The sequence below is a fragment of the Myotis brandtii genome, unplaced genomic scaffold, assembly GCF_000412655.1.
Source record: "Myotis brandtii unplaced genomic scaffold, ASM41265v1 scaffold1223, whole genome shotgun sequence".
NCBI lineage: Eukaryota > Metazoa > Chordata > Mammalia > Chiroptera > Vespertilionidae > Myotis > Myotis brandtii.
Window position 1 is genome coordinate 136,190 of NW_005354265.1, and position 10,242 is coordinate 146,431.

The window sequence follows — 10,242 nt, forward strand, 5'->3', positions numbered from 1 at the left end:
CCCTGCTCTGTGCATGACAGGGGGCGGCGCCCCAACTCCCCAATCGGCCCTGCTCTGAGCCCTACCAGGGGCTGCACCTAGGGATTGGGCCTGCCCTCTGCCACCCGGGAGCAGGCCTAAGCCAGCAGGGCGTTATCTCCCGAGGGGTCCCAGACTGCAAGAGGGCACAGGCCGGACTGAGGGACCCTCCCCTTCCCCCCCGAGTGCACAAATTTTTGTGCACCGGGCCTCTAGTATATGTATAAAAGCCTTAGTGACCGAACTACTGGTCGCTATGACGTGCGCTGACCACCAGGGGGCAGACACTCAATGCAGGAGCTGCCCCCTCGTGGTCAGTGGGCTCCCATAGCAGGAATGCTGCTCAGCTGATCGACTTACAAATTTCTGTATCACACTCTCATTGGATAATTGGGAAACTGAGGCCCATAGACAGGCAGGGACTGTCCAGGGTACATGATATTCAGAGTCCAGAGTTCAGGAATGTTCAGACCTTCCAGGTCAAGGCTCCCACCTCCCACAGAGTTGGTCTGGAATTTAGAAATCCTGACAAACTGGGCAGCTCTTGCCTGTTCCTCCCTATGTGGGGGCCGTTTTGTTCTGGGATCCAGAAAGGGAGCACTGGCATAAACACACACACACAAACACACACACACACACACACACACACACACACACACTCTCTAGATGTGATGACCTTGGGTGAGATTAGAAGAAAAGCAGACACAGAGGTGACAACAGGAAGAAAAAAGAGGTTGGAGGCACTACCTACATGTGACTGTTCTCCTACTTTACAGCGCCTCCCCCACAGGAGCCTGAACAGCCCTAAGAAGCACTTGCTCCATAACCCATTGTGCAGGCAGGAGAGAGATGGCCCTGACAGGCACAATGACTTATCCAGGATCAGGAAGAGGTAAGAATGAGGGGTTGAGTCTGAACCCAGGTCAATTTCCTCAAGTCTGGGACCCTGGCTGCACCCAGAGCTTCTAGGAGGCTGGGCAGAGGGGTGTGCTGGTGCCACTGTGTACAGATAAGGTGTTTCATAAAGAAGGGTCTGCAGACAGCAGCCCACAGGACTATTTGCATAGCTGTCATGAGATGAGGGGAGTCAGGGAAGACAATCCCAGGTATGAGGTTACTATCCAATAGAACTTGGAACCCCCATAACCAGGCACCCACATCTAGCCCAACAGGCAGCTCACTTGCCAAGAGGCATTTGCCAGTGCAAGATGCTCTCTTGCTGTTTTCCCAGTGATTGGTGCTCTTGCTTCTGGAGACCCCGCAGTGAGAGCTTTTCCAGACGGTGCCGACGTTGGTTCAACCCTCATCCCCGACGTATCTGGCCATTTTCTAGAATATGGCCTTAGGTAACACAAGGTGGCTAGGGTCAGAAGAATCCTGGCTAGGCCACTTCTGTGCGCCATCCCTGTGCAGCCCACATATCCCCCGGGATAGAAAGAGGTTTCTGGGTTTTGGATAACCTAGCAGTCCTGTCATGGTCACACCCCAGGACAGGATAGGCAGGTGGAGATGGGCTTCCAGAGGGGTCCCTTATCTGTGCCAATGGGAATCCTAGGCCCTCAGGCTATCACGCCTTTTCCTCCCCTTAGGGGGTCTAAGCGGACCATGGTGTGTGTGTGTCTGGAGTGGAGGGTCACAGGGGCAGAGAACCAACAAAACGGGGCTCTGACGCTTTGCCTGGTGACTGGGAACTGTCTTTACAGAGCTCCGCACAGAACAGAGAGGAGCTGACAGATGGAGTCCTCAACTCCATGCCCCTGCAGGAGGCACAGGTGCCCCATACATCCTCCGGCGTGCAGCACGGCTGCAGGGTGAGTGTAGGTGCTGGGTTGACCCAGACTCCATGATCCCATGTAGTCAAAGGGGTCCCTCAGGTTTGAGAAGGCTCCCTGCTACTCCCCTGAGATCCCTCCTGGATTCCAATTTCCAAAGGAATCTGGGTCCTCGCCTCCTCCCGCAACCCACTCTCACTGTCCATCCTCTTTCAGATGAGTTCAAAGTCACTGTCCACAAAATTTTAGGAATATCAGAAGAGAGACTTTTGTACCATTTCACATCATGCTCAGTCAAGAGTATTTTTCATCTTTTTAGAGTTTCCCTTTTAAGGCCCATGTCCAAGTGCCCATGGTGGCCTGACAATCCTTACACACCTCCCACTCTTACATATCATTGTGATTAATAGGGATGCTTTTTCCAAAAGGACATGGGGATCATGGTACCAAGTCTGTTGCTTTGCCATTTGCTGCCCCAAGGACCACATTCTCTTGGCCCCTCCAGGTCAGGAGCTGGGGCCTCCCTGGGCTTCACAACATACCAGGAAGGGAACCTGTTATCAGGGCTGGCGATCCATCTCTTCACTGCTGTGGGACCTAGAATTATCCCTTTCTGTTGCCATGTCAACAGTGCTGCCCTGAACACCCCACTTGTCCTAATATCCAGACCCTCCCACCTCAGGAAAAGCCTCTGTGTTCCCATCTTAGAGTGGGATGTTCTGTCAGAAATCCCAGGGGGACCTTGTTAACACAGGGAGGTGCTGTCCATCCTCTGCTAAGAAATGACTAAGATACAAATGTTGTTCAGTCCTCACCTAAAGTTGAACTTTTCCTGCCAAGAACCCTTTCTCTTCTCAACGTAAGAAACATTCAAACCTGAGAATTTTTGTGAATTTCTTTGAGTCAAACTGCTGATGATTGCCAGGAAGCCAAATCTTAACAGATTGAGATAATGCTCTGGAGAATGGCAGTTTTCCACCTTATTTTAGACATTACAATCAAAAGAGGAGACATATGTGGGCTCCATAAAATCCATGGGTGATAGATTAGGGAGCCAGGAGAAAGCAAAGGGGGGAAACCTCTGGGATTCGATAAACACTAAAATGATAGACACGCACTTCTTTCACTTAGGTGTGTGCAGGGTAGTTAACAGTCAACAACGAACTCAGTAACAATGAGGGGATTTGTGGTCTCTGCAGAGCATTGCCTATGCTTTGAGGGGTCTAAATAAAGGGAAATTCCTTTGACATTCCAAAGATATGTTATCGTAGATGCAAAAAGACAATAGACAGGCTCAGTTAAGGTAAAGTTTGACCTTTGTCAGGGAAGATGCCAGCCTAGGACATGACTACCCACTATAAACTGCTTTTGTTAAAAGTTTTCATTTCAGAACATCCTTTGTGATAACTTCAGGTCTCTGAGTTTGCAAGGCCACCATGCAGGCCTTCCCTGAGCTAGTCAGTGAGCATGTGGTCCCTTTCCCCAGACACTGTCCTTGGGATCGCTCATGTCCCACACCTTGCCACCAATCACAGAGTGCTTAGGGGTTCAGTCTGAGTTGATGCCCCCAACCAACTTGGCAGTTCATGAGCTGCCTCTGACGGCATGTCCCTCCTCTGTCCCAACACAGGAAGAGAAACCATCAACCCCGAGTAGTAATAAGACCTCCTTGGTGCCTGCAGCTGCAGCGTTGTGGCTGCCCATGGGCCTGGCCAGCATGCCCACCACCCTACGCACCCCTGTGCCCTTGAACCTCTTCTCTACCTGGGAGGTGGACTGCTCCAGCCCCAGCTGCGTGCCCAGGTTGTGTAGCCTGACTTTAAAGAAGCTGCTGATCTACAAGGAGCTGGAGAAGGAGCTCATCACTGTGGTGATTTCCATGAAGATGCAGAAGATTGTGCTGCCTCCCAGTGGACAAGTGGAGACCGACCTCGCGCAGACCTTCTCCCTGCAGTACCCCCACTTCCTAAAGAGGGAAGGCAACAAGCTGCAGATCATGCTGCAGCAGAGGAAGTGCTATAACAAGGGGACCATCCTGGGTTACAATTCAGTTGCCTTGGGTGCCATCGATATGGCTAAGGTGATGCAGCGACCCCTCGAGGTGGCCAGGTGCTGAGCCTCAGGAGCAGCATCAAGGGGTCCTCCACCAACATGGCTGAGGTCAGCATCTCCTCCCTGTGCAGTCAGCCCATCGAACACAAGGACAGCGCCATGCAGGCCAGCCCCAAGGCTAAGTCCAGGGTTCATTACTCTGCAGGGGAACATGAGAACTTCTTCTCTGAGGAGGAGGCCAGTGATGATGCTGCACAAGGACAAGAGCTGGATGAGGACGACATCAACATGGAGAAGCCCAAGAAGCAGTGGCCAGTGATTATAAGAATGATGTCCATGACCAGGCACCAGTACATCAAGGAGAAAGTTGGGGCTTGGCTGAGCAGGGTCAAAGTGTCGGAGGAGGCCCTGGACCTGGAGCAGGACCCTGCAGATCATGTCCCTGAGTGGAGGAGGACCTGCACCTTCTGTATGACATGCTGGAGAACACCAGCGACAGTAGCCCAGACAGGGAGGATGGTGACAGCCTTCTCAGCACCACCAAGCCCAAGCTTAGGCCATACTTTGAAGGTTTGTCACACTCCAGCTCAAACAGGAGCATCCACAGTGCCCGGAGCCAGGAGGAGCCTCCGAGTCCGGCCTATATGACCAAGAAGATGTGGGCCTCAGACAGCAAGCAGCCAAATGATGTCTTGGACTCAGTGCCCCACAGAATGCCCACCCAGGGGAGCAGCCAGCACCGCCCAAGGACAGTCCAGAGGCAGAAACCTCAGCCCTGGATATGCTCACCAAGAAGATGCTGCCCAGTGGGTGCATCACCAAGACCGAATCTCTCATCATCCCCACCACCAAGGCCAAGGGGGAGCATCCCGGCCACCATGGCTGGGCAGGTACCTGAAGGAGCGGCAACGGCACAGCCACACAACAAGTGAGCCAAGAGCCCAGACAATGAGTGTGGCCGGACCCAGGGAGCCAGCTGCAGATCCCCAGGAAGACCATGTACAACCAGCTGAACCACATCCTCATCTCTGATGACCAGCTGCCAGAGAACATCCTCCTGGTCAACTCCTCCGACGGGCAGGAGCAGTTCCCCTGGGACATCCTGCGGGGGCACAGGCTGCCTTGCTGTGCACCTGCTTCACGGCTGACGTCCCGGCGGCCTTCAGCTCCATCATCTGGCAAATACAGAGATACTGTAACGATAATTCCCAGCCCCCGAAGCCGGTGAAGATCCTGGTGGCAGGGGCACAGCACTACTTCAGCGCTGTGCTGCGGGTCTTCCTGGAGCTGCTGTCCTACAAGATGCTCAACTGGCTGGGCTACATGAGCTTCCTGGTCATCCTGCTGGGTTCTCACCCTGTGGCCAGGAACCTGGGCTCCATGCATTACCACTACAACAGGTTCTTCCAGGACCTGGCCTGGTGGGACCTGTTCCATAAGCTGGAGGCCCAGAGCGCCATACAGGACACGCTGGACATCGTGATGAGAATCACACAGTACATCACAGGGACAACTGTGCCTCCCAGCTGCCCATCGAGGAAGCCCTGCTCTCCTACAAGCAGAAGAGCCCCAACGAGGAGTCCTTACAGTTCATTCCCTTCGGGGGAGTGGGTGAAAGTTGGGATAGTGGAACAGTCGCAGACACGTCGGGAGACTCAGATGATGGGCCCCCTTGGGCTGCAGCGTGCTTTCATCCTTCCCTCTGTCCACACCTCTGGTCGCCAATGAGGCCTTGTCACCCCACTCTGCTCCCTGTCAGGTGGGGCTTGTCCCCCAGCCAGGGCGATGGCGCCAAGCTGATGGAGCGGCAGGTGGATTACTGGACGGCAGTCCAGCCCACAGACAGGAAGAGAGACTCGAAGAAGAAAGACCTGCCTACCGCCAACAACACCCTCAAGTGCACCTTCTACTCTCTCCAGTTCAGCAGGCTGCCCAGCAGTGGTGAGGCCACAGTAACACCCACCATGTCCTTGACAGTGGTCACCAAGGAGAAGAAACAGAAGGTGCTGTTTTTGCCCAAGAAAACCAAGGACAAGGTCGTGGAGTCGAAAAGCCAGTACCTGGAGGGCATAAGCCGCCTGGCCTGCAGGGCCAACACCAGCAGAACATGCTGCGGGTCCTCATCGAAGGTGCGGTGTGGAATGACCTGAAGTTCTTCCAGCTGGAAGCCCAGGGTCCTCCCACGTCCAGCACTTCCCCATCTGCATCTCCAGACACTCCGACTCCACCTTCCAGCCCTGCCTGTGGCCCTGCTGACACCAAGCACAGGAAGGCCCAACTGCTTTTCTGTTAAGGTTTCAGTTTAGTACAGAGACTGACCCTGGAAACACAAAGAGAAACCTTCTTACGTATGAATGTGCTCACAACCCTGCTGCCCCCACCTCTCTCTCTACCCAGGGCCATCTCCTGCCTCCTGGGCATCTGGCTGGACCAGTACCCTGAAGATTTTTATTAGCCGCCAGACTTTCCCAGCCTGATCATGCTTTTGGCCTCCATAGAGCTCACCTTTCCAGTCCCAGACCTGCCAACCCAGACCCAGTATCTCCACTCACAGCTGGAGCACCTGAGCCCACTGAGGCAAAGAGAGAGGTTGAGGAGGAGTCAGAGAGGGTGAGTTGGGAGAGGGATGGGGCTGGGCCACACAGAGAAGAGCTCCCAGAGGCTGGGCTTAGGCAGGAGCACAGAGCCGCTCAGGTCAGTGCCCAGGCCCTGCAGTCTGGAGGACTTCCTGGGGTGGGGCCTTGAACTGGGACTTCAGTGATGGAGACGGGAGGTTCCTTCCTTGGAAGGCACACAAAAGGCAGTCATGGTGGTAACATGGTCTCTTCCTGGATCTACAGAAGCAGCTCCAGAGCAAGATGAAGAAACACCTAAAGAGGAAACGCCAACTGTGGTGCCCTCTCCTGAGCCAGAGCAGGCTCCAGGCACAGCTGTCACTGAGCTTCCAGATGTGGACCCACCTGCAGCTTGTGAGCCACTCGCCTCAGCTCCTGTGAGGCCTGTGGTCCCAGGTCCTGGGCCTCAGAGTGTGTCAGCTGCCATGGCAGAGAGGGCTTCCCCTCTCCAATAGTTGCAGTTTTTAAATGTTTGTGTTTATCTTACATATACTTAGAATTTTAATGTGTTTTTCTTATACTGTTGAGTAAAATAAAATGTATTTTAAATAAAATTTAATAAAATACTATTGCAATAAATTTAATTTAAATAATATAACATTTAACTCTATGATCCTTCAAAGTGTCAATTCCAACATCATGAAGCACATTCACAATTTTTGGCCACCGTCACATCACATTTTTATCCAGACCAACCCAGGACCTGGTAGTCCGTCTCTGCTCATCCTCCCCGCACAGGCCCTGACACTCCCTGATCTCCTTCTGTCTGCATGGATTCCCCTATTGTGGGTTTTCATGGAAGTGAACTCATAGCATATGCAGCCTTTCATGTCTGACCGGGTAACGGGGGAGAGGAGAAGACTGACTGTGATTGTAAATCAGTGGTACTCATTGTGCTTGTACAGTTTTCACTGACATGTGCAGAGTGGCAAAACTTTTTTGGCTTTGATTTGTTAATCCTCACCCGAGGATATTTTTTCCATTGATTTTTTTTAGAGTGGAAGGGAGGCGTGGGGGGACAGGGTGGAGAAGGTAAGAGAGAGAGAGAGAAAAACATCGATATGAGAGAGATATATCAATTGATTGCCTCCCACATGTGCCCTGACCAGGCCTAGGGATCGAACCTGCACCCCAGGTATGTGCCCTTGACCAGGAATAGAACCCAAGGCCCTTTCATGCAGGGTGCTGACACTAACCACTAAGCTACACCAGCCAGGTCAATTGGCACATTATTAACTGCATTTTATTGCATGTCTTCCATATATGGGAGCTTCATGGACATTATTCCAACGTTGAAGGTAGGTATTCTTGTTCACACTTTGGAGATGAGGAAACTGAGGCCCACAGATGATGTTACTTTACTAGGTTCACAATTTGGTAAGTGGCAGATCCTTGCCTTTTCACTGTACCCATGTTTCTCATTAGGACCATGAAAATACACCGTACCTTGTGCAGCGTTGAACAACTGTACGGGACTGTCATTACACTATCCATCAATTTTTAGTGATGCTTTTTCTTTTACTAGTTGAACAAATACCCAGCCACTTGTGCATATCAACAGCAGCAGCGTTGCCTACGTGGCCCCAGCTGCCTCCTACAGGATTGATAACAGATCTTCAGCCCCCAGTGACCACAAGCAACTGGGGGACAGAGGAGAGCGGGTTTTCCAAACTGCCTCAATTCTACTTCCATTAGCCTGCTGCCTGAGAAAACTCCAAGCTTGTCTTTCCCCCCAACTCGAAGCCACTTTGTTGCACTGGCATAATTTCCTACAATAACATTAACATATCATCGGAGCTCATTACCTTTGGTGTAATAGTTCCCTACTGAACTGTGTCAGACTGATTATGTCAGTTCCTTTTCATTCCAGTTAGTGCTTCTCCAGAGAGTCGCAGTGCAGCACCGCTAATAATGATGAAGCTGCTGTCGGATGCTCCGCTGGACGTCCCAACCAAACAGGGAATGCCTTGCTGAAGAGGGGACTCACGCGGCCCTTGGACTTGATGCCATTTGGTGCTTTCAAAGCCATTACCGGGCGGTCATTTCCACAGGACCATGGGGGGCTGGTGGTGTTTCTGGGGGGGCAGGGAAGGAAAAGGGGACTGGGGGAAGGACATGGCTCCGCAAGGCGAGGCAGGGTGAGCAGGGGCAGAGGCGACACAGGTGCTTTCATTGCCCGGTGAGCCCTCACGTTCTGATCGGAGCCAAGCTTTGCCACTCAGCCGGCAGGGGTGGGTGTCAGGGCGAGGCCAGGGTAATGAATCAGGACAAGCCAATATGAAATGCTTAGAGCTCTGTTGCCGGTGTCAGCTGAAGGAGCCCGGGGAAGATGGATGAAAATGAAGTCATTTTCACCTTCCTGCAGTCTCACACGGAGCGCTGTGCTGCAGCTGAAATCGAACATGCCTCTGTCTTTTTGCCTAAAAGGGGAGGAAGGAAATCTTGCGCTTTAACAAGAACATCCACAGAAGGTTGGTGCTCCTCTCCTGAGGATGCTAACCTCTTCGGAGCACCCGTTCTTGATGATGATTGATGATCCTAATAATTGTAACTAGCGTCTGCTGAGTGATTGCTTTGTGCCAGGCATTGTGTTAAGGATTTCCTATCTGCTGGCTCATTTAATTCATAAAATAACCCCATCAGGTAAGAAACCGGGATGCAGGGAGTGTAACTTGATCACTAGATCTCCCATATCTGACTCCAAAATCTGTTTGCCGAGCTGTACTCCCTCTTCATTCAGTCAATCACTATGATTAGGGCCCGTCCATCCTCCAGCCTTGACCTGTGACCCTCAGATATATTTTGAGCCTCATAGATAGTCTTGGCCTTCTTGGGGCCTAGAGCTCAGTGGTTAATTTCAGTTCAGGGTGATCTGTTCTTTGACTGGGCAAAGGTAGAGGGCCCCGATAACCCTTAGTTCACTCCCTCACAAGGATTTATTTGAGTGCCTGCATGTGGCAAACACTGCCCCAATCATTCATTCATATCTACTCAAGAGAAATGAAAACATACACCCTCAAAAAGACTTACATGCAATATTCACAGCAGTGTTATTCATCGTAGCCACACGCCTGGAAACAACCCAAATGTCCATCAATCCATATGTGAATGAATTCACAAAATGTGGCGTATTCATACAATAGGATGCCATGTGACTATAAAAAATAATAAAGTACTGATACATGCTGCAACATGCATGAACCTGAAACACATTTTGCTAAGTGAAAGAAGCCGGACAGAAAAACCCACATATTGTATGATGCCATTTACATGAAATGTTCAGAGCAGGCAAATCTACCGAGAGGGAAAGTAGATTACTGGTCTCCTAGGGCTGCAAGTGGGAGGGCGGGGGGGGAAGGGTGGGAGTCACTGCTAATGCACGCAGCCATTTCTCTTTGGAGGGGTGGAAATGTTCTAACATTAGCTTGTGGTGATGGCTGCCCAATTCTGTAAGGAAACTAATAATCAGTGAACCGTACTTTTAGATAGGCTAATTTGATGGTACGCAAATTATACTTCCATATCGCTTTAAAAAATAAAGAAAAAATACCTGAAACCTCTGAACAAGGTGAGCTGGAGGGTCCTTACCGTCCTCATTTACTGAGGCTGCTCAGGAGGTCAGCCCCTCTCCTCCTCTGAGTTGGTCTGTTTCTGCTTCTCATCTGATCTGAGCCAGCATTTTTGCCGAGCTTCAATCTCTGGGGGCAAAGTTCAACTTCTTATTCACCATTAAAGGCACAGAATCCAGGTCAGCAGAAATGCAGGTCCCCCCCCCCCCCCCCCCC

General features: G+C 51.6%; 1 pseudogene; it reads left to right on the forward strand.

The window, feature by feature from the left end:
• Positions 1–3,473: 3,473 nt before the first annotated feature.
• LOC102257865 lies at positions 3,474–6,395 on the forward strand (annotated as a pseudogene).
• The last annotated feature ends 3,847 nt before the right edge of the window (positions 6,396–10,242 follow it).